The sequence below is a fragment of the Pseudopipra pipra genome, chromosome 11, assembly GCF_036250125.1.
Source record: "Pseudopipra pipra isolate bDixPip1 chromosome 11, bDixPip1.hap1, whole genome shotgun sequence".
In the NCBI taxonomy this organism is placed as follows: domain Eukaryota; kingdom Metazoa; phylum Chordata; class Aves; order Passeriformes; family Pipridae; genus Pseudopipra; species Pseudopipra pipra.
In genome coordinates this window covers 16,091,234-16,116,487 of record NC_087559.1, presented here as the reverse complement: position 1 = coordinate 16,116,487, position 25,254 = coordinate 16,091,234, and the positions used below count along the sequence as shown (strand labels likewise).

General features: G+C 42.5%; 1 protein-coding gene across 1 annotated transcript in view; it reads left to right on the top strand.

Annotated features, from left to right (window-relative positions):
* SFMBT1 (Scm like with four mbt domains 1) overlaps positions 1-25,254 on the top strand; it is a 153,109-nt gene that overhangs the window by 5,471 nt on the left and 122,384 nt on the right. The window contains exons 2-5 of the mRNA XM_064667839.1: positions 13,774-14,118; positions 17,974-18,059; positions 21,258-21,421; positions 23,701-23,789. The gene's annotated coding sequence lies outside the window, so the exon portion shown is untranslated. The remainder of the gene's footprint in view (positions 1-13,773; positions 14,119-17,973; positions 18,060-21,257; positions 21,422-23,700; positions 23,790-25,254) is intronic.

The following is a 25,254-nucleotide window of genomic DNA, read 5'->3' as shown; positions in this document are numbered from 1 at the left end:
ACACGCTTCTGCCATGTCCAGCACCAGGTACCTGTTCAGGCTGTGTTATGTCAGCCCCGTTAAAATCCCCTGTAAGCTCTTGTTCTGACACAGCCTTCACTTAATCTTTGCCCTATTGATTAAATCTAACAGTCCACGTGGGTCCCTGTCTGCGAAAACCTGCAACGAAATTGATGCCAAATGACCATTTCTGAAGCCTGCAGAAGAAATGCTGCATAAGTTGAATCCTAAGCACGAAGTCCAGTTTTAGTGAAGCTGTGGATGGAAAAGCTGGGCAGTCCATCTGGAGGAGGCTGCCTGGTGCATTCATTTCCCGTTCCACCGTTCCCTACCTGCTAATGACGCGCTTGGCTGTGGGAGGCTGCCCTGCTGCCTGCACTGCTCCCAGGAGAGGGCAGCTCAGCTCCTTTGCATCGTGAGCCGCAGGAATTGCCACTAAGTTCAGGGTCGTTATGACCAAGCCAGAAAGTGAATCCTGGGTCTGCATCCTGGGGGCTGTTCAGAAGTGAGGGGTAGTCAGAAAGAGGCCGTTGCTTTGGAGGGAAGTATGTTCCCAGCTTTGGAGTATGTTCCCAGCTAGGGCACAGCATTCCTAATTCCTGGCAGGTTGTTAGTTTTGTGATCTTTTGTGCTGTAGCTGAACGACATGACTCCTGTCTTCCTTCTGTCTTTAAAAAAATGCTCTCAGTCTCTGTGTTTTGTCGTTCCTTGTGATGTCCATCCTGCCAGGGGCAAGGGAGCTGCTCGTGGCTCCAAAGCAGTTACTTTTGACAGGACAAGGGGGAATGGCTTCAAACTGACAGAGGGCAGGTTTAGATTAGATATTAGGAAGAATTTCTTGCCTGTGAGGGTGGTGAGGCCCTGGCACAGATTCCCCAAAGAAACTGTGGATGCCCCATCCCTGGAACTGTCCAAGGCCAGGCTGGTGGTGCTTGGAGCAACCTGGTCTAGTGGAAGGTGTCCCTGCCATGGTAGAGGGTTGGAACTTGATGATCTTTGAGGTTCCTTGCAACCCAAACCAATTCTACAATTCTGTGAACATCTAGATGGGTAGAGGCTCGTGGTTTCTGAGAGAAGGTGAAAGCCATTGGAGGCAACTGCTGAAGTGGATGTGACTATTGTGGCTGCTGCACAGATCACAGGGAAAAGATGTGATTTTTTTTTTTCCTCCCATTCATAATACTTTCAAAAAAGTGAAAATTGAGGCCTTGGTAACATCAGGGCCCACTCTTACAGTAGAGCATCTGACCTCAAGTTTCAGATGACTAGAGGAACAGTAAGGGCCACTAGAAAATGCTGAATGCTGGAGTAGCCCAGGAAGGAGAAATGTGTGGCAAGATCTTGATACAGTTCTTGAAAACTCTTTATTTTCTCATTTGGTATTTCACTGAATACAAGTTGGAGTTTGCTTTAGACTGAAACTGTGGTTTAATGCATGTTATTGAGGAAAAGTTACTTTGTTACAGAAAAAAACAGGTGTTTTCACTCTGTAAACTGTCAAAGGAGTGATGATAGTATCTTATGAAATGTAGTTTGTGCTTCAACTCATATTCGGCTACAGAAAATTCTTTGAGCACTGACACATGGTGTTAAGGGCAGCATGACCTCCAGTGTTTGACTCCTGGTTGTGTTCTGTGGCCTTCAGTGTGAGTCAGTGAATGGTGCCTCAGTTTCCCTCTGAGACAAAACATGAATAACACCGAGATCGAAAAGTGGTTTTAAACTGTAAATATTGTTACGATTATTAAAGCATTTTTCTTTTTCTCCTTCTTGTCTGTAGTCTCAGGAAGTCTGAGTTAGTGCTGCGTGAACCTTTTCTATAGCTGGAAAGAAAAAGTCAGTTTGGTCTGGATTTTAACAAATACTTCTTTTTGTTAAGATGAAAAGCAAAGCAGAAATTAATTTGGATCAAATCCTTGATGTATTTTTTAATGTATCTTTAACATCAGAGGAGCAAAGGAAATAAAAAGCTGGATTTATACAGAAATGGGACGGAGAGAGGTGGGCAGCAGTGAAGACACTCCTCTTCCTCTGGCTCTGCATTTTGGGGTGGTGGACTTTGCTGAATATATAACAAAATCCTACCTAAAAGGACCTCAGCAGCCCATGTTCAGGCCACCACGGTAGAGTCTGTAGGGCTGTTCTCAGTCTTTTATTAGGACTCCTTCAGTTTGTCTAAAGAGGTTGAAAATCCACGAGGGCAGAACTGACACCTCAGTGTCCTGCCTGTTAAGTAGGTGCTCTAATCAGGCCAGGGAGACTTTCTTTTCACTGCCAGCTCAGCCACTATTAGTCTCTGTTACAAACAGGGAAGCTCTGAAGTTTGCTTCTCTGCTTCCCTGGGCTGCCCAAAAAGACTTGGGGCTTCTCTGGGGACATTTTGTGTTCATGAAGGGGATGTGCTCGGTGGCTTGCACAGCACAGCCTTGGGACACACTCCTGTTCCAGAGTGAAAGCACTTCCCGGGAAAGGGAAGGCTTGTTTTAAATCCCTGTTGTGAAACAGGGCAGAGAATTAATGGGTTTTCCATATTCTGTGTAAAATGTCCTTATTATGTTGGGTAGAAGGCTGTTACTGTCCTCCTCCATTCTGGGAGTCTAGCCTGAAAATAAATCATTCAGCTGAAAAATATGGGAGAACTTAGGCCCCTTTTAAAGTATCAGCACACAACCTCCTTCCCTGGGATGCCTTTTCTCAGCATTAGGAAGAAATGTCTGTCCCCAGCTTGGCTAGCTGATATTTTGGAGAAGAGTTGAGTCAAGCTTCTCTTTCTTCTTTTCCTATTTCTAGATAACTCTGTAAATACATGTTAACAGGACTGAATGTTTAGCTGTTCTGTGCATTGCCTTCAAACATCAGTGTTTTATACTGGGCTGACTTCCTAACTGCTTGTTTTTCAGTAATTTACATTGAAAAAATATGTTAATTTTTTTCCCTAAATATTAATTTAGCAGCAGAAAATAGAGCACGTTTTGGGTAACCTTAGATAGCTGAGCTTTTCTAGAAACTGATAAGAGATAAACTGGTTCTCATTATATTGCAGAGTGAGAGCAGAGGCCCACACATCTTCATCCAACAGCCCTGACATCAGGAGCAATAATCTGGGTAGAATGTAGAGAATTAGTAAAATTCAAGGCATCTGAGCACAACAGGAATTTTTGCTTTCCATTTGAGACTTGTAAAAGCAATGATTTACTGTTTAAGGTGGTGCTTCAGCAAGCTCTTATCCTGAGTATTACAGTAAAGTCTCTTTCAATCCTAAGTTTTGGTCTTATATTGTAGCAAAATGGAAAAATTAGGAAGCATATTCTTGATTGTTTGGGTAATAATAGCTCTGATCTGCCCAGACCTTAACTATTGGAGAAATCAGGTAAAATCTGGTTGTATGTTCCCTAATGCACCTAGAATTATTTGGGAGCATAGGGAAACACAGAAATGAGGAACTTAGGTCTTGGGAAAGGTTTGTAGTGAGGCTGCTTTGGTTGGGTTTTTATTTTGCTAAAATTCAGAGGCATTTGGAAAAAAACTAACAAAAATTAATTAATGAAATTAACAGTCAAATTAACCAAGTTCTCGTCTCAGCCATAGTGGGGTGCAAATGCTGCCTCTGTGGTCACCAAGATGACCTGCCTTAGAGCTGACAACACAAGCCTGGCAGCCTGGTTCAGTGTTGTGGTACAGGTATCAAGAGACAGATGAAGTGGGCAATAAACTTTGTTCAGAGATTTAAATAATCACAGTCCCATCCAGGTAAAAGCCCAGAAATTTACGATGATAATTTTGTTCCTAAAATAGTAAATGCCACCAAATGCTGAAACATCTCCAGCAACAAAGACTTCAGACTCTTCCCCAAGGCCACGTAACTCTTAGTTACTTTACACTTGACTTAAATTACTCCAGTTAATATATCTTTGTCCTCTAACCTTTGCTGGAAAGGTCAAAATCATTTGCTAGCAAATGATAAACTCATTTCCTACCCAAGGACTCCCAGGAGTATAATGATTTCTTCAACTTACAAATGTATTTCTGACCAGTGTGGGTAAACCTCGTAAAGGATTTTACTTTTTATCCACCTGCTGTGGCCCATGTTCTAATCCACTTCTACAGGGGCTGCTCATGAGCTGAAGAGAGTAACTCCGGCCACTATTTAAAAATAAATAAGTAAATAAATTCAATACAGTTAGATGCATTTCCATCTCCTTCCCTTTAGATGTGCCACGGGCCCTGTCAAATTACACCATGTGAAAGGCCAAGATAAGCAGGTTTCAGTCCTGCACCAGTGACAGGTTTTCCATGCATAAACCCCACAGCTTTGAAGTCCATTATCTTGTAGTTCTGGGTTAGAAACTTCTTTTCTCCTGCAGAGAGGGCTCCTTGCATACCACATCAGCTGGGCTTTCACTCTGCCACGGGAGGGCTGATGAGCACCAAAGCCAACACAGTTCTCTGATCATTTGTGAGAGTACAGTGTGTTTTATGAGTTGGAATGACTAAAATATCTGACTTCACTTATTTGAAGTTGTGCAGGAGCAATACCAGAACAGAGCAGCAGTGCTGGAGCTGTGGTGCAGCAGTGGTGTGAACAGCAGGTGAGAGGTGGGAATCTTCCCCTGGCACTGGCCCTGTGGATGCTGCAGAAGTTGTTCTCCCTTTGGTCTCTCCTCTGCTCAGCCACAGCAGAGCCTGCCCATGGTTTCAGAGCTCGGGGTCAGGATGGTGCACCCGTGGCTCAGCTCTGGGTGTGAGACTGGCAGCTCCCCAGGGCAGTGTTCTGTGTAAGGAGGAGGTTCAGCACCTGCCAGCAGTCTGGACTTTGAGGTGCCAACATTGCTGGTTTCTACTGGAAATCCTTCTTGTGTGTGGAAATACTGCTGTGGCCTGAGGTGTGAGCAATGCATGACTCTGGCTGTAGGTCTGCTAATGTCATATACTCTCCTGTGTATTGGAGTGTAATGTAGTCATTCACTCAAATGTGTCCTGTGCAGGACACATTTATTTTGTTTTGTTTGGTTTTCAGCTTTTTCTGCAGTAGCCTTCTGAAGTCAGACATGTTGTCCACACAAAGCAAGCAAGAAAATGTATTTAATTTGTTTTCCTTTAGAAGCTACACCCCTTTGGCACAGCTTTCATTTACAACTGCAGTGATAAGTAAGTAATTCATCTTCAGTGCAAATCAATAGAAGAATCTTGTTTCATCTCCGTTTCCTTTCATTTTGTTTTTCTTTGCTACACCACTTTTCTCCTGCCTGTCTAATCCCTCTGATTGGAGGCTCAGCCCTGCCAAGAACTGCCTTTGGGTAATTGAGTCACTCAGTCTTTCTCCTGCAACCTCTGTAGTGCTTGAGAAGGGTTGGAGCCCTCAACTCACATGTACTTAAATTTAGCTGAATGTGGTTGTGTGTATGGACAGTGATGTGAAAAACTATGTCTTTTTACTTTATAAATTGCACTGAGCTGGCACATGGAGATTATCCTCTGGTAGCCTTGTTCTACAATCACTGCTGTTTCCTCCTTGGGATTTTTGCTCCTTTGCTGCACATCAAGGATGAGTTTGGGAATAAATCGTGGCTAGGTAGTGAGTGGAGCTTGTCTCTGTGAGATCTTTGCCTCCACTTTAGAGCCTGGGGTTTTTGCACCATGTGGAAAACATAGGAAGAGATCCCTGATCCATGATCAGTGGTCACCCCAGAGCTCTAGATTTCTGGTCCTACTGCAATGTGGTCTTAGGCAGTGCCTGTCAACATGAACTCTATGCATGTGTGAGGACAAATGAGAAGGATTTTTTTCTATGTTCCAATTTACAGCAGATGACACAGTAGCTTTTAGGGGTTTTGTGGTGGATACTGATGTTTTGAAATTTTCTGGTCAAAAAGTGTCCTTTGCTCATGTTTTCAGTGGTCTTAACCAGTTTTTGTGGGATTGGGATTTTTTCCTCATCCTTTTTCTAAGCATGTTGTTTTCATCAAAAACTTGAAAAGTTTTTATTTGGATATGCTGCCAAAGCAGAAGAGAGAAACTCTGAGACATCAGTGGGGTGTCTCTCTGCCCTTCAGTCTCTTGTCTGAGCAAGTGTCCACATCTAAACTGTACAGCCTGTGGTAAACTGTTATGTGGAGTTCTCTGAATACTCTGCAGTGGCCAACAGAGAGGAACCATTACCTGCTTTGTTACCTAAAATATACAGCTTGCTCATAAAGGAGAATAGGGGCACTGAGCACAGAACCATAAAGCCACCAGGACTGGCAGTCAGAGCTTCAAGATCTATGAACGTAATTTCAAGATGATTTGTTCAAGATGTTCTGCTTTTGCTTAAAATTTTCTTGGGAGTTTAAAATATTCATGTCAGTCTTTTCCTGATGGAAGCCAGTTGTGATACCAGCTCTCCTCTGCATTTCCTCCTGTTAGTTTTCTCCTGTGCTTCATTCAAAATGAACTTGTGAGCTGATGAGCAGAACTGCTGTTTCTTCCCTGTTGTGGAGAGCACTTCTGATGGGCAGTCAAAAAGATGGATTCTCCTTCCAGTTTAAATTAACAGCTGTTTTAATGAGGTAACTGAGCTGCAGTTAAACCTGCCACTTGTTAGTCCCACATCATTTCAGTTGCTGCTGACACGTAGCATAAATATAAATTCTATTGCTGTGAGCTTCCAGCTGGAGAAACTGTCCAGTTCAGAGAACATCTCTACGTGTCAGTCACATCAGTACTGGTAATAAATAATAAACATTGGTTGTTTACTATCTGTAGGTAAAGACTTCATTAAAATTTCCAGAAACAAACTTTCAGACCTAAAATACATCCTAAGCTTTCCACTCAGTGCAGGCAACACTTTAAGTATCTATTGAGCCTTCTATCCATGGGTTTGGGGTGTGCTGTGCTGCATACAGAGGAGGAACATCTATGTAGTAAAACTTTGGTGTGCTTTAGTAGTTTGTTTTCAATAAAAGGAAAAACAAAACAAAGCAGGCAAAATTAGTCATACCCCAGCAGAGGACAGGGTGTACACTTGGCATATCACTGCACAGGATTCAAATGTTCCATGTGTGCAGTTTTTGCTAGGAAAGATGCATGCACTGTTTGCTGTTTTTAACTCATGGTTGTGTGTCAAATTGTTAAGAAAACAATCAAAAGCCGTGCTGAACCAGAGAGCATAACCAAGAGGGGATAAACAACCTCTCACTTTTGAAGTGACATGTTGCTGGGGCTAGCAAAAATCTGAAGATACCAGGCTGGTTCTACTAATTGCTGCTTGAGCTTGGCCAGCCTCTGGGTAAGGGCCCTACAGGACCTTTCAGGGGCAGTTATTAGAAATCTCCTTAGCTTACTTTATGGACACCTGGGCAAACCCACTCATCTTCAAACACTTCTGTGAGAAAAGGATGGTGACACTGGATGCAATGCACAGGTGTATCTGAAAATGAGTCCTGTAGTAGGAGAAAATCTGCCTGAGGGCACCCACCAGCTGAAGCTGAGACTGTCCAACTGTCCAACACCACTCCCTACCCTGCAGTGAGACCCACCCTGATCCATTTGGTGTGGGAGTGCCAGGCTTTGTCTGTAACACTTCTGAATTTTCACGGAACAGGCTTTGTTTAGCTCCAGTATGGAGTTTCCCCTCAGCTTTGGGATGCCTTTCAGCCAGACTCTTGGAGGAGCAGCATCACCGGCGGCCGACGCTGATGCCGCAGGCGATGGACACGGCACACACATCCCAGCTTTGCTCTCCCAGGTCCTCCCCCCTTTCAGAGCTGACATCAGGCTGGATGCCAAAGCACAGAGCAGGACTGTGCCCATGAGAGGGAGTCTTGTGTGTGGAGGAGTTGCTGTTGGCAGACTCTGCAGCAAGGAGCTGGTGGGGCCTTAAGTCGTCTCCAGGCTTTGAGCATTGGCAGTGCAGGTTTTGTTCTGTGTTACACTTTGGAGCTTTCCCCCACAACTCTGAGCCTTAATAATAGTTTTCAAACACACTCCTAGTGATTCTTACATAAATGCAGGGCCTCTAGAAAAAAGTCCAGGTGTGAAACTTGAGATAAAATGTTGACAATGGGCACTGCTGTTCTTTGTGGGAATATCTGTCACCCGGTGTGGAGGTCTGGCATTGTCACTGTTCCCCATTTGAGACCAATTATTGCTGGGCAGGGAAGAAAGAATATGCAAGAATTCTATCTAATAACCACTTCTAAGGTGCTTTTGTAGTCACTTTTTGTCACTAAACTGTGGCTTTTTGTCTGCTAAACTGTTTACCTCCTAGAGAGCATTTCTGATGAAAGGCCCAAGGTAGTTTTAACTGTAGCATTTTGCAAATTCCCCTCAAAAAGACCCTTCTCTTCTCATTGTCACCCCTTTTGTTACCTATTTCTCACTCATTTTCATGGACATAACCTGATTTTTTTATTGGAGCAAGCAAGGTCAAATTCAACCTTACCATCTCTGCTGTGATTTGGGAACTGCTTTTGTGTTCAGGGAGTTATTGTTCTCCAGCCTCTGCTTGGAGAGTTCTCACAAGGATAATGCTATCTCATAAAATTAAAATCCATGCAGTCAATTACTGGGATTTTTTGGTTAGTAATTAACTGTTTTGACTGACATTCTGTCTGGGTTTTTGGGAAAGGATTTTGCTCTAAGGAAATCAGTCTACACATTTAATAGGTTGGCACTGAGAAAGCCTTGAAATATTAAAAAGTTATTTTAATATAGACTGTAGCATGGCTTGAGGCATCAGAGTTTGGTGTTTGGTTTTGTGGGCAGAAACTCAGAAGTACTCAGCCCATATAGATGGAGCTCTCTTAAAATCTATTTACAATTAGTAATACCAGCTGTTTTGCAGTCTGACCTTCAGTTCTTTGTTTTAGACTTTAATTTAATTTTCCTTAGGCTGAGAGGGCTATGATAGAATTCTCTTTTGCTGTCAAGCATGTCCTTTGCTTGACTTGGTTGCCAGCAGCAGTGACAGGAACTCTTGTTCGTCCTCTGCCTCTGTACAGGAAGCATATCCTTGTAAAAAATCCTATAAAACCTGAGATTTTTCTAACGTGCCAATTGCCACGTAGTTGAGGCTATATTGGATTAAAGTAAATATCAGATCCAGACTGCAGGACCTCTCAGAGGGCTCTCAGCTTGTCCATGTCCTGGCAGTCTGACCTCAGTGCTCGTCCTCACTTGTTTTTGTGTGAGGGAAAGGCAGCAGCAGCAGGTTACCATGATTGCATTTGACTTTTTGGCTGTTTGCCTGACTGTTGCCATTTCCTCTCCCTTAACAACCTGTAGCTACAGACCACAGGTAACACAAGAGTGACACTGAGCAAATCACACCGTTTGGAAAGTGCAAACGAGGGGTGAAACGCTCGCATATGCAAAACCCAAACTATCCAATACAGGGTGCTTTTACTTCAAAATTCCAGAAGGTTTGTACCAGGGAAATTAGCCTAATTTTTTTTTTCTTCTAAGCAAGTACATTTGAAGTGCTAAGTGACTGCAGAACCTTTAAAAAAACCGACAAAAAAACCCATTAGGAGAAAGTCTTAGACATTCATCTGTGTTTCTCAAAAAGCATTCTAAAATTTTGACTGGTTTCAGATAGAGATGTTGAAAAGTGTTGTTATAGGGACAAGTCATTGTTTAATTATACTTGTGACTTGACTCTCAATAAGTTGCTCTCCCGACCTGACAGTTACTTTAACCATTGTTTCTAATCACACTTACTATTTGTTCACCGTGAAACTATTTATCTTTCACTATTCTGAAAAGGATGTGTAGGAGTTATCACTGGGATGTGACAAGTGCCCCTTAAGGAGCAGAGTGTGATCAGAACTCACCTCAAGCATTTATTGTGAGATTTACAGGAAAAAGTTCAATTTACTTAGTTCCTGAAGAAAGATTTCTGAATGTTACAAAAAATTTAGAAAATGCAATATAAAGGAATGAACAATCTTAAACTGGCTCTGTGTTTATCCATATAAATGCAGTTTTTTAAGGTATGTCAAGATGGGCAACAGGAGTGGAAGCACCTGCTCCTCCTTTAAAATATTTGTGGTCTTTGATATTGTTTGCTTTTGTTTTCTTTTGGTTTTTTTTAAGGCAGCACTTGATGTTGGTGCTTTCACAGTGGTGGATAATTAAGCTCAGCAGCCAAACTGAGTCTGGTCTTCAGATGCCCATACCCTTGTATATGTATTATATAAATATGAAGAATAAGGATAGCTTTAACAGTTCAGGGAATCATTTGGCTGGGATTACTGGAGTGTGGAAAGAAAGACCATTTCAAAAGCTTTACTTAGATAAAAAGCTCAAGGAAGGAGCATCGGTTGCTAAGAGAAAAATCATCATTCAAAAGTCTGGGTGTGATGCTTTAGCACACCAGACCAACTTCACAATGCAGAGAACAGTCAGCCCTGGCAATCAAAACATCAATGCTTTATACTTTCTCAGTTTTCTGCAAAGAATTGAGACATCAAATCAAACAAATACACTATGTTCAGTCTATGAATTTTGATTTTTTTTTTAAGATGCAATTACCTGCAGGTGATTTTCAGTGCCTCCAAGTTTGCCAGCTTGAATCCCAGCAAAAACACATGCCTTGAGCTGGGTGGGTAGTTTAGCTGAGGAAAGAAAGCACATCTTTTCTGCTGGGGAATTTTAGAGACATCAAGGGTGAAGCTGGGCACTTACTGGGACTTGGGGCAAGCAACTGTGCAGATTGCTGAAAGGTGCTCAGGGGTCCATAGTGACTGCATGTGGTCAATGCAGATTTTGGCATTGTATATATAAATAGCATAAAATACCAGTGTATATATAATGTAAGTGTGTACTAGGTATTTGTTTGCAACACATACAAAAGGCAGCATGTTGTCATTCTCCAAGAGGAAATGATTTCCTTAAACAATGAAGAAATACTTTAGATTATTTTTAAACCAAAGCAAGAAAGTTTTCCTGAGCAATTTCAGCATGCCAAACCCACAGCAAGTGTACATTTAGTGCTGAGGAAGGTGTGTATTGAAAGGACGGAGTGACTGAATGTCAGAATCAAACGTGAAACAGCAGCTGACAGTGAGTGAGTGGGAGATTGGGCTGTCACATCAAGGGGGAAATCAATGCATGGAAACAAAAATGAAGTAACATTTTATCAGCTAGTTGGATAACTTATAATGATGTTCAGCTTTTAGACACAATGCCTTAGGCAGACTGCTGATGTGTGAGGAGCCCCAGCGTAGATCTGCCAAGTCATACATATTTTTAGGTGTTCACAGAGATTCCAGTGGGTGCAGAGAGAAAGAAGAGGTGAAAAAAAGAGATTACAGTAAAAAGTGCTACTGCTCTGACACCACGATCTCTGGGAAATTATGCCCCTTAAGAGAGGAGTAGGACCCAAGAAGTGCAGCTGGTTGGTTGACAGGACAACCGCAATTGCATCTGCACTCAGTCACTGCTCTTATATAAAATGATAGCTGGCAAAAAATGAGTGGCTTAAAAGGAAATCTGAATTTTAGACGTTTTCTTCCTCCTGTTAGTTTGCTTCCCAAGGACCCAATTATCTGGCTCATGAAAATAAATGCTTATATATTCACCACAAGCAGTCAGTATTTTTGCAGGTGCTAAGCCCCCTTCCCTTGCCATGGTTTTCACCTGCTGGAAAGGCGAGTGGTTTGTGACCTCTCCAAAGGAGAGCTCTGCCAGTGTGATGCTCTTATTTTCTTTGTTTAACAGTTCCAAGTGCAACTACAGGAAAGTTGGCTCATGGCTTATTAGCAGGACACAGGAGTGGCTTCTCTCCATGCCCCAACATTGCTCCAGTCTGGTCATTCTTTTTAATTGCACAAGAGGAAAGAGGCAGGGAGAAGAGGCTGCTGGAAGGACAGGGACAGCCTGAGCAGCACCTTCCCTTGCAGCATTTGGGTTGTATAAAAGAATTTCATGCCTTAGGTTGGGCTCTGACATAGGTGTGGGTCTGCTGTGAAACAGAGGCCTGGATTTAGGTTTGAATAATGTCCAGAATTTCTGAAAAATTTCTATAATTACAGCTGGTCCTTCCTCTTCATCTTGCAGTCCTTGGAGGGAGGTGGGAGCCCTGCAACTCTGTAGTGTTGCTGTTTGCTGCTTGGGTACCTCCCTGTGCTTTCACCTTGGAGCCCCCATTTCCTCCATCCATCCAAGGAACACAGCTTCGCTGCTGGGAGGGTTCACTGCAGAACTTGTAAACCTTTAAAACAAACTGGTCCTATTCAAAGTCCTAATTTAAAGTATCTTTCTCTGTGCTCCATGTGGGTCCTAAACTGGAAGTAAAGCGCAGTGTGCACTTGTTTGGCCTCATCCTCACAATGTTTGGGTTTGGGTTTTTTGGGAGTTTGGGTGATTTTTGGTTTGTTTATTTGTTTGTTGTTTTCTTTTGTTTGTTTCTTTCCCCAAATTTTAAAATCTGTTGTTGTGTTTAAAGGCCTTATCTCTAAGGTGTGTTCAGGTTTTGTAGGCTAACAAGTTGCTTCAGTCAGTGATGCCTATGGGACTGTGACGTTAATTAAAGAAAACATTTTGAAGTTCTGATGATTTGAGCAATCATGTTACCCACCTGAGAGCTTTGTGCTTGAAAGGTATCTCTACAGACAGGAAGCCAAGTGCAAAACAGCTGCTTAGGCTGATGTTTCCATACTGTTGTCCTGAAGAAGCCAGTAGGGGCCAGGGATGAACTACCTGCCAGATTTTGCATTGGCTAGGCTTGGTCTGCAGAGGGTTTTATCAGTGATTAATGTCCTGATTTCAGCTGAGATAAAGTTAATTTTCTTCCTAGTAGCTGGTACAGTGCTGTGGTTTGGATTTTGGATGGAAATAACGTTGATAACCCACTGATGTTTTAGCTGTTGCTGAGCAGGGCTTGCTCAGAGTCAGAGATTTTTCAGCTTCTCACCCCACCAGGAGGTAGGGGGTCTCAGGAAGCTGGGAGAGGACACAGCCAGGACAGCTGACCCCAACTGCAAAAGGGATATTCCAGACCACGTGGCATCATGCTGAACAAAAAGCAGGGGAGTTGGCCAGGGGGGTGGCAGCCTCTGCTCAGGGGTGGCTGGGCATCAGCCAGTGGGTGGTGAGCACTTGCACTGGGCATCACTTGTTTGGTATATTCTTTTATCAGTATTATTGTTTTTCCCTCCTTTTCTGACCTGTTTAACCAGAAAACTATTTTATGTTTTTTCACCTTCTCTCCCCGTCCCGTGGGGGGAGCGAAGGGCTCTTTGGTGTTTGGCTGCCAGCCGGGATAAACCACAGCACTAATTACTGCTGTTGGTGAAAAGGCTCCTTAACAGCCCCAAAAGTGGTGGGGGACAAAACGCAGAACAGAAAGTTTCTTTTTGAGAAATGATCAAAAAGTGCATTTTTCTTTTGAAACTCATTATTTTTACTCCTGGGCTCTTTTCATTTTTATATGATTTCACAGCCTGCTAATACCAGGGCTGGGGGCTGTTACATGTCAAATCACGCCAGCATTTCCAATCATCTCACATGGTGTAATCCCAATAGTGTATTTCATTTTTATTTACTTTAAACCTTGTAGGCAGATGAACATTACTTTTTATTTTCAGCTCAGAAAAACTGTTATGCATTACCAAGAAATATTTTGATGCTGTGATTAGAAAGCAATGCTGTTACTGCTGTGTCATACAGTCAGGTCAAACAAGAAAAATAAACAATTAAGTAAAAAAACTATTTCAAATTACCACAATATTTATATGGGGGGATTTTTATTTTTTTTTCTCCATTTTTATTTTAATGTCTTCTCCTTTACAGGGAATTTTGAAAATGAACTGGGTTTTAATTCCCACTGGCAAGGAACACTTGGGACTGAAATCAAATCTGGAACTAGTCACGTGTCAGGAGAAGCTGAAACCTCACGGTCCAGGTGTGATCATAAGACTTTTTGCTGCAGCTTCTAATCAGGTGAAAACTCCAGCTCAAATTGATAGAAATCCTGCCTGTGGAGTTTTGGCCTCGAGAGTGAGTTGTGAAGCAAGAAAAAAAATAATCAGAGAATCAATGTCAGAAAAAAAACGTGGTATTGCAAAGAACTGTTTGCCAAGAAAATAACTGCATGGAAAATATTCATGACAGAATACAACTGATGTCTCAAAAGAGGTAATACAATATCAAATGAAATAAAAACTTAAATAACATAATTTTACAGAATCATGGAATCATAGAATGCTTTGGGTTGGAAAGGACCTTAAAAATCACCTGATTTTAACCCCCCTGTTATGGGCAGGGACACCTTCAAAATCCGCAGGAGGTAATTTCATTCTCAATAGGAGCTTAATTTTCTGGTGTCATTTCAGAAAGAATTGCATGATCAGGTGGAAATGTTTTGGAAACTGGTGCTGGCCAAGCTATATTTCAGTATAAATTACAATCAGTGGTAATTGTATGCTTAGGAAATGCTATCTGATATTACATCCTGCAAGCTGATATTCTCCTCTGTGCAAAAAACCACTATTTATGGACCAAGAAGTTCTTTGTCTCTCTTGAATCTTCTGTAGAAAGTTGTCTCTGGAATGTTTTGAAATTTATCCATCATATAGAGATGAGCTGCATATCCAACCACTTGTTTCAACTCCGGCTATCAAAAATGAGTTTAAAAACCCTTTCCTGCTCTGGGACAGAAATGCTCCTCTAGAGTAGTTAGTTCAATCAGTTGTCAAGAGGCAAATGACCTCATAAATCAAGGGAATCTATGGAGAGATCAGTGTGGAAATTGCAAGAAGATTTATCAGTGGCCAAAGCCGTCTTAGTATGCGATTCAGTGTTCCCTCTGGATGTTTGGAAGGAGTTTCTGATGTGTGGAGTTAAACCCTCAGCTCTTCCCTTGCCCTCCTGGCTCACAACAAGACCCAGATTTCTCTCTCTAATGTAGGGCTGCCCCAATACACCACAGGGTGACTTGGGATTAAAGGAGTCCAATGAGCTCTATTTTCGAAGCCGCTGGAGGAAGTTGGTCAATGCAGGCTGTATCCCAAATGATTGTTTGTCTAATTTAAGTCTGAATTAAGAAAATCATAAGTAAAGGTAAGTTATTAAAACACAGGGAGGATAAAGCAAATGGCAAAATATGCATCTGCAAAAGCTATTCCACTTGTGTGTATAAATCAAGAGACTCTGTGCTCAAGTAGAGAATTAGGCTGAGTTGCCTGCTGTTATGCATTTAAATTAAGCAGGAGTCTAATAGCTTTTTAAAATTCTGGCCTTAAGTGTGTTGTTTTTTTCTCAGGGAAGAGATCACCTAATCAAAATAGTGCTTTAGAAGGAAGAACCATTTAATACTGAACACAAGTGAGGAGCTCTCTAACTACTGATAAAAACTCCACTGCTTGGGGAAGATTTGTTACTGTTGGTAAAAGCCTGAAGAGGCTCTTTGGAGCCAAGTTGCTGGTGGAGCTGGGAGCAGGGAGGAAGGATTCCATAATGCTAATGGAAGGAATGATGTTTCTGTCCTTCAGGGGGGCACTGCTGGAAGGGTTGTTTTAGGTTTACTTGCTTTCTTTGCCTTCCATTCAGCTGCTGCAGAGCTGTGCGGAGGTTTTGTTCCAGGTAAGCCCCTGGATGTCAGCTCAGCAGTGCTCAGGCACAAGATTTCTTCCCGTTAATGCTTCGTTTCCACATGTGGTTGCACACGGGTTTCTATAGAATTCCTCTCCTTTGATCTTCTGAACTGTGTTCTAAAACAGGCAGCAGAAATTTCCTAGAAAGTTTTGACCTAATTTCTTGTCCGTATGAAGAGGTATGGTGGTGCTCAAATCAGCTGCTGCCAGGCAGGGCAAGCCAAGCAACCTTTCCCCCCATCCGTGTAGCAAAGAGGTCGTGCTCCAGGCACAGCACTGCAGCTCTGTTGACTTGTCCCTGTCATCTCCCTGGGTTTCCAGCAGTGTGTTTCTCTACCTGCAACAGATCATTTTGTCTCTTTATCAAAACATCTTTATCTAAACATGGGATTTCTGTGGGAGCTGAACGGGACAGCACATGTGCAAAGTATTTTTGGTACAAAGCACCTGTGCCTTCCACCTGCTATTGTTGTACTCTACAAATACCTGAAAATCAGAGTGAAATACAAGCACTTCTCATGCAGAGATCAGTTCCTAGTGGGGACTTTAAAAGTGGGTTCAGTCTAATTGCTGTGGTTTTGAGCTTTACAGAATAGCTAATTTCACTTGACTTTCAGGAGGCGGGGTTAGGGCTTTTAGGTCTGCAATTAGAAGATGTGAGGGCACCTCCACTGTCTCTGGGAAGGATGTGGCTAAAAAGCCAGTCCAAAATTCCAACTGCATTCCCTTTGCCTGCCTCTTTTTGGGCCTAGCATTTACTAGCATTACATCTGCTGCAGCTGGAGATGCCCTGGCAACTGGAGAGGCAAAGGATAAAGGGGAGGCAGAGGTGCTGAGCCCCTGCTGTCTGCATGTTTCTATGTGCACCTGGAAGAGAAGCAGGGATCTAAAAGGAAGAGCTGGCCTGGACACTTTGGATGGTAACTGGAGTGATGGGCCATGTGGGACCAGAAGCTGGTTGAACAATCTTCTGTGACTTTCCCTGCAGGTTATGTCCTGGGCTAATCTAAATTACAGCACAACCATCTTGTCTACAGCACAGAACATCACCTGGTAAATCAGGCCTCTGTTCAACTTCCCCTTTATTATTTTTCCTCTTTTTTTCTTGCTGTCCTTCCCAGTGCAGAGCTGGGAACCTCTGGCCAGGGAAGGGGAGCCCTCTACACCCCACAGCTATGGCACAGTCTGTTGGAGCCTGGGTGTGTGATGCTGCTCCCTGCTCAGTATCTTCAGCCTTTCTCAGCCTCCTGTGTGGCTGCACCTATTTATACCCTGTTAGCAGCTTATCCTTGATATGAGGAGTTCGAGGCCTGCTAATCTTGTATCATTTGTAGTCCTGTCTAAATTCTGATCTTTACAGCCACTGCTCTAGAAATAAAGAGATTAATCAAATTCCAGAAGATTACTAGAGCTTCAAAATGATCAGAACATGACGGGGAAAACATGTTAATCACTTCTCACTTAACCTGAGCACATTCTGCACCCTGTATTTCTCCTCCTGCTCTTGCCACTGATGCCCTGTATAATGTGGAGCTCTGGTTGACAGATGCAGAAGAAATTATAGTGATTTTTGCCTTCTTTTTTAACAGATATGTTTGTGTTGGTGCTCTAGATATTCTTTAGACATCCTGCTCAAGCCTGTATATAGAAAAGGCAAGATCTATACACCAAAATTCATGTGTAGAAATATGATTGCAGAGAGTTATGGAATTATTTGTAAGGTTTACAAAGTACTGCAGAAAAGTAGTAAATAAGGCAGAGCAGAAGGATAAGCTACACTATTCAACAACTCATTTCTCATATTTTAGTAATTTGAACATAAGGCTGTTTCAGCAGTAAGCAAAATTTGTTTCAGGTCTTTTAGTATAAGTGCATTTACTTAAGCAGGAAAAAAATAATCCTGGACCTTTATTGCCATTTTGAGCATGTGAATGAAAAGAAATTAAAAAAAAGTGTTGCTTTTCAAACACTTTAGTTTTTCATCAGCACCCAGTGAATCAGTGTTGCTGATACAGCTGCAGTTGCAGGATTGCTGCAAAACTGCCCCAGTGTGGAGCTGAACTTAGAGAAAATCCTCATATGCCCTTTTGGCAGCACAGCCACACCAGGGAAAAAAATAAAGAATCTAAAGGGGTTTTTTGTTCTTCAGGAGCTTGTGTATGTCCCACACTATGACAGACCAGTCCATGCACACTACCTGACACTGATATTGGTATCCCAAAGGATGCACAGTGTACAAATAGATCCTCTCTTTTGAATGTCCTCTAATTAAAGACATAATTGGTAGGAGATAAAACAGGAAAATATATTAATTTATTTTACTGTTGTTTCCACCAAGTTAGCTAATGACACACTCTGTGTTGTTTTTTATCTTCTCTTTCTGGTTTTAAATTTACAGATGCCTCCATTCCCCACCACACTTTTTGCTTTGGCTTTGGCTTGGAAAGGGTGAAGTTCCCTTGGCTCAGCTCACACACAGCTCAGGTGAGTTCCATGGCCTTAATTTTCTTCTTAACTTTTTGAGTGATTTTATACTGGGAGATGTTCCTTCATGTAGTCCTCCAAAGCTATTGATAATTAACTTTTGGGGACCAGAGGAATGTATATAACTATCTGGCTGCAGCTCCTGTAAAACTTGCAGGTTTATACTGTGTGGTGGCTGGATTTTTAAAATCCTCATTTTGTGATGGGACTGTGTCTAACACCTCTGGTCCTGGCCCAGGACCACATCCCAGATACAATGGTACTGCCCAAAACTCTCAAAACTGCTTTGACTAAGCATTATTATAAATGCATAATAGGCATTTCTGTGATTATATTATCTAAGTAGCTTCAAGGAGAGGCATTAGAAGGTAGAAGATAGAAAAAGGACAAACAAAAAAGCCATTATAATAAAGAAAGTTTCTCCTGCTGTTTCTATCTGCTGCAAGGAGGGCAGGACTGTGCATGTATAAATCACAGCCTCATAAGTAAAAAGGAAGAGTGTGAAGGAAACCTAAGCTCATCCAGACTTTTTCCACATGGAAAAGGGTCTGTAGGATGGGAAAAGTATTTGTTGTCTTACAGGAAACAATAAAATGTCCCAGAGAAAATATAGAAGCCAATTGATTTAATGTGTCACCATTTGCAAACTATAAATATCCCCGTGGCAAACTCAGAGGATCTCAGTTTATTTGTGGCTGGGAAATGGAGACCAAAAGCAGCCTCATATATAAATACAATGGATTTCACAGCCTCAGGATTTATTGTCTCTCCTTCAGCAATGGGGGTGACACACTGAAACAATACTGAGCCATAATGGGAAAACTGTCCTACTCGGGATTTATGAATTTATAAAGGATAGAGTCAGTTTTGTTGTGTGATTCAGCAGTAAATCACTGCTTGTGGGTGCCAGAGTTTGCATCAGGTGGGAAGGTGCTCGTGGAAGGACACAGCACGTTTTCCAATGCAGCCAGTGGGCATGGAATGGTGATAAAGGGAAGAAGGACCTGCCCCAGATCCAGAATGCTCATTGAAGCACGTCAGTAGCCAGCACTAGAAACATAAAGCTTCACAGCCAATGTTTGGAGGGTTTATTTAATTAGGAAATATTTTCTGTCAGGCTTGTATTTAACCTTCTGTTTACCTCACCCTTTCCTCACCCTTGCCTTGCTTTCTGCCTGTGGGTAGATCAGGACAGGTCACAGTTATACGCAGCTTTTATTTACCTGCGAATTTAGGTTTCCATCACTTTATCTCTGAATTATACACAGTGCTTGATGATGTGCTGCAGCATCTATGAAAGGTTTTTCCTCTTTCATAATTGCAGCTGGTATATTCAGTTTAATAAGGGGGGTGGAGTGTGTGGTGGTGGAAAGAGAGGTTTCTATGCCCGGTCTGATTGTGGCAGGAGGGTTCCGCTTTCATCCTCACAGAGGATGTGCATGTTGAGAGACATGTTTCTGAACAGCAGGCACAATGCTGTGTACTGAGGCTCAGACTTCAAATGGGGCATAATCAGGCATTTCAGGCCCCTGCTTATGCTCCTGAAGAGTTGGCCTGATTTTCAAAAGTACCAGGCAATCAACATCCCCTTATTGATTTCAGTGGGAACTAGTCAGCCTTCAACACGTCAGAAAAATTGGGCTGGTTATTTAGAAACCTGCTTACGGTTATCAAATCTATACTCTGGGGCTGGTTTTTTATTTTTTTCATTGCTGGAACTGGCCTCTGCTTTCCTCTGCTGCATGTGCTCTTCATATGCTCAGTAATGCTTTTGCTTACTCTGCAAACAGTGGCTTTTCTGGCCCTGGAAGTCCTGTAGATTAACATTTTTCTTCTTGAGATCTGCTTTAGGGAAGAAGAGTTGAGGAGTTTGGTTTTGGTAATCAAAAAGTCATCTGCCCTCTCTTGCATTTCTCCAAACTTTTTCTGTTACTTCTGAGCTGAGAGTCCTGGTTTTGGTCTCAGCTGAGAGAGACCCTCTGCCAATGACATGATTTTACAATCACTGATGTCCACAGGTGACAATTCCTTTTCCCCTTTTGGTACAGTAGGTCCTCTGCATGTTGTCTATCATCCAAGATTCAGCCAAATGTCTGCTCTCCCCTCTCATCTCAGACCAAATGACCTGGATTCTCGTTAGCCACAACACCCACCATGGAAATGAGTGTGTGGATTGCTGCTCTGCTGCTGTGGGGATGCTGATGGAGTGCAAATGGTGTATAGGAACCTTGATCTGGGTCATGTCTCAGAGCTTGGCCACCTCCTTGGCACCCCTTTTCTCATGGTAGAGTGCCCCAATGCTGTCCATGTGGTGCTGAGGTTGACTCTGGAGAGATAAAAGTGATATATCAGCTCCCAAGCACAAAATGGAGAAATGCTGCTAGGCATAAAAGGGGCAGAAAACCTGTACCTCAGACTAAATATAGACCAATAAGTGATGCATTGTGGCATGTGGCATCCTGGGATGTGCTGTTGAATGTATCCTGTCTGTGTCACAAAATGCTACTTTGCTTCAGCTAAAACAGGTAATGTCTATGTCTGAACTTGCCTCCAGTTCTAAGCAACGTGGGATGAGAAGGATATGGACAAGTCTGAGATATTCTGAAAGGCAGCAGTGAGAAGGGAGAGGTCAGAAAAAAATGATCTGTGAGCAAAAGCGGAGTTTCAGCACAGGAAAGAAAAGTCTCAGCTCTGACAGTCACCATCCCACAGGTGAAGGGACTGTATCCCTGTTGCCCTCCTGCCTCCTTCTCCATAGGAGCAAGATGAAAAGGGGTAAATTTTGCAGTGAAGGAAATGCAAGGTGGATATTAGGAATGTTACTTGACTGTTGTGGGTTGAGAGATAGGCAGGTTGTGAAGGTTTTGGAGAACCAGTTAAACAAACAAGTTTTGGGAATGTGGGGCATTGTTTGAGTCTTTACAAGTTGAGGAAAGTGGCTGTCTCAGTTCAGGGAACTGCAGAGGCAGGACATCCATAGAGGGCTGCAGCTCCTGTGGGGGGACATGCAGATGGACCTGAGCAGAAAAGAGCCTGAGAAATGCAGGTCACTGGAGGAAGAAGGGGAAAGAGGGTGACATTTCCCTTACTGGTGTGATGGGAGTTGTTGATGGCTGTTATTGCCGGGTGCTGGTTTCCTTCCATCTGACACTGGGAATGTCCTGCTCTTTTGACTTACATGTGTGAAATAATTCACAGGCTGGAAGAAGAGGAGCACCTGGGGATGCTGGACTTGTCTGTGCACTGAGGGGTCCTGGGCTGATCCCACAAGGCCTTTCCCAGCTCTCAGCACAGGAGGACCGTCCATCAAGGCAGCGGAGTGCCACTGAAACTAAACTTTAAAGGCAGCTGGAAGTTTGCAGGTATTCTTTCAAACCAAAGAGCCAAACAGAGCCTTTATTTCCACATTAGCCTGGTACATGTTTTTGTGATCATAACAACAGGACAAGCTCACAAACAACCTTTCTAAGGGCTTGTGGAGGGTTAGAGGTCCTGTCCCTCTGGCCTTGGTCTTACAGCTTCCCACATGTTCTGTCAGAGACTGGGGGAAAGAGTGTCTTTTAGGGTAAAACTCTCTATTCCTTATTCCTTTAGCAGCTTCCCGTGCTGCCAGGCAGCAACATGGGGCCTGTCCAGGAGCAGAGCAGGAAAGGAGTCATTGCCAGGTCCTGATTTCTCCAGGGCAACTCAGCTGCTTACAATCCTCTGTGCAAAGCACTGAGCAGAGGTTTTGTGTAGCCATCATGAGACTAACACTATGAAAGATGCTATTGATATCATTCTGACACAGGAAGCATGTAAAGAATTAGAAACAGACTCCCCTGAAAGAAGCAAGACAACGGGATATATTACAATATCAAAATGTACTTGACAGGTGGAATTTATATATCACATGGTGAAAGAAGCTGTTTGGTGAGTGATACATTTCATATTAAAACATATAAATCATCTACTTGGAGAAGAATTGGACTCTCTGGGCAAGTAGCTTAGCTGCTGCATCTGACATGCTGCCTGTTACAGCAGATATATTCATTTATGAAGCTGATAATCATTGCCTATTTTTTGTATTTATTCCAGGGTAAAATTCAGAATTAGATATATCAGTCACACCATCTGACAATACTCTGTGTCTGTTACTGGCTTGATTGTGTTATTCCAGTGTTGCAGTATAGTTAATACTCCCTAGTTAATCAGTGCATCTATTGATTAATATATATTCCCATTAGAGTAAATATAAATCATAATAAATTAGATAATATAACCATAATAAACCTGCTGTATCCAGTATGTAACATACTAAATCAAAATTAGCAATTACTAATTGAAATTATATCCCCTAGTATAGCGTTATATGAATCAAAGACATTTCTCTAAAATCCATGCATCATTCAGAAGATTAATCCTCCAGCAACTGTAAATGTTTTTCCACTACATTCATTTGGCTAAGCTGGATAATGGTAATAGCCTGGAGGTTAAATACACAACGCTGTGTTAGAGCTGACAGGGTGGTTATTGCCACGTGTGTCCTTAATGCCCATCACATTGTACCAGTCATGGAGCCCTGGGGATGGTCAGTGCACTGCACCCACCAGCTCCTGGGAGCTGGGCTTCCTCAGCTCATGGAATTAAGGGGATATTGTCTCTACAACATACTTGGAAGTCATTTACTCTCTGCCTCGGACACAAAATATGGAGTCACAAAAAACCACATGCTCATTTGAAAGGAACATTGATGGTTTGGACGTTCTCAAACCCACCGGTGCTTTTCCCTTCCTTACTTCCCGCTTGAAACTCTGAAGGTTTGAAAGGGGTGTTTTGAATTTCGCTCTCCAACATCCCAGAGAGTACATGGGAGCACCAACAGGAACTGCTCTCCCATGAGCAGGCAGGACAGTGACTGGATTAACACTGCATTGACCCAACAGCCTTGCATGGACAACATCAGGCCTGAGTGAGGGGATCCTGCCAGGGTCCAATGGAGTGTATGTGGAGAGAAATACCCTTTATGAATGATTTTGGAGTGCATTTCTGTACATTTCTGTAGGCATCACCACTGACCTGTCAATGAGCACCTGGAGAAGCCCCACTCTGCAGACAGTGCCATGGGGAGAAATGCTGATTGCTCTGGGGTGAGGAAAGGGTGAGAAAAAGCAGGAGAAACAGCCTGAGCTCCCTTCACGTGCAGCAGCTTCACAAAACGTCCTCACCATGCACAGAAAACCAATTGGAGGTTACACAAACCTCTCGTGCTTACTCTGCGTTTTCCAAGTAGAGGACTGGGCACGAGTCCAAACACATAATCTGAGCGAGGGCATGTCACAACAAATAGGAAAGGGATAATTAGAATTTTATGAAGTGGCTCTCTATAATGCTACCTGCTGTTTACTTACCAACAATTTTAAATTTAGCAACTGATGCATTTTTAATACCAATTTAAAAAAAAACATATTTGCTCATATTTGCTCTTAGTTATGTGGGGTTTTTTTAAAATAACCCTGTTTCCCCAGTGGGACCGATATGTGTGCACGTGTGTGTGTCTGCTCATAAAATGGTACTGAAATGTGTGAGAGCACAGGGATGTGGCTTAGCAGACAATAACTCTCAATTTCATTGTTTCAAGTGTTGTGTTTTTTTCTAAAAGTCAAGGAAAGTGCAGTTCACTGAAGACAACAACAGTGAGAGAACCATTCCTGGGCCTTCTAGCAGTCTGGGGGAAGATACATATAAGAGGTAAACCTAAAAGCAGCATGAGATGGAATGTTTTCTTCATTGTCCTTCACCACAGTTGAGTAACTTTGCTAGCTAGAGTGGTTGTTTCTTTTACCCCAGGCAGGACTATTTCAGTGGTATCTAACACCTCTGCATCGTGTCCAGCAACGCAGTCATTTGATGTATCTTTGGGGAAAAAAGGTGCTTTAGTGAGACACTGCGTGGATATTCTTACCCATAGGCAAATCTGAGAGTATTAATCTACCCACAGCCTAAATTACACCCACACAAAGATTTATTTTAAAAGCAAACACACAGAATGTAGCTCAGCATTAAGTATTTTTATCCTCTTAATAAAGCCCCTGAAACCTGAAGCGAAAGAAAAGCAATGTATACAAGCAAGTAGTCATCTGATAATTTCTCTCCATAAAATCAGAAATTCAAGATTTCAAATCCTTTATTGCTTAGTTACTTTTAACCCAATTCACATAATTCAAGCATCTTCTTTTCTGCATAAGTAGTCAAACCCAACCAGATAGCTAATTGCTTTCCCAAGCTGTGGTCCTTATGACTTGTGCACATACAGGTAACCCCATTAGGCATCATCAAGGTCCAGGCTGTGCATGTAAAAGGTCACATGTTGAAATGCTGAGCTACAGGATTCTGAAAAATCTGAAAGTATTGCTTTGTGGTGCTCGTGATTAATGTGTGTAATAGGTTTTCACAATGTGGACAGGGTGAATGGTGAAATGGATTCAGGTCTTTCTATTTTCTTTTCAGCGTGTTATTATCTAGAGAAAAAACCCTAATTACTAGAAGCTAATAGCTAGTGGTTTACTTACCCTCTTAATTAGTACCCTAATTATTAAGTGTGGTGACAACCACTAGTTAAAATGTATTTGCTTTTTAAGACTTTGTTTATCTGTCTTCCCACTCCCTCTTTTTAATGACACTGACACCAGCAGAGTTGCTGGAGAGGGAATACCAATAATTTCCCCCCGGGAAATGAGTCATTTTGAGTCTCCTGAACACTGTTATGATTTTCATTCTGTTGTAAAATGCTTTTCACCTTTGAACTGTTGGCGTGTGTTAGATTTTGTTATTAAAGTGCTAACATTTGAAATTGTGAGGATGAACTCAGGGGAGTAGAAAAGGTCACCTCAGCAGCACAAGAGCTCACTGAATGTCTGCCATCTGGGAGGCTGGAAGGCTTCAGCTGTCCATCCCTAAACCCTGAAGCATTCAGTGAAGTACTGCTCATCATGTCTGTCTAAAGTCATGATGTCATGTTGGGGTGGACTTTGTGCAGCCCCATGGATAATCTCCCACTCTCCATCCTTTGGAGCAGGAGGATGTGATATCTGGGGGCTGCACTGTGATATCTGGGGGTTGCACTGAGCCCAACACCCACTGCAAGAGGAGGTGTCTGTCCAAAGTTCATCCGTGGTCAAGTGAAATGTCAAGCAACTACATGTGGATTCTTAAT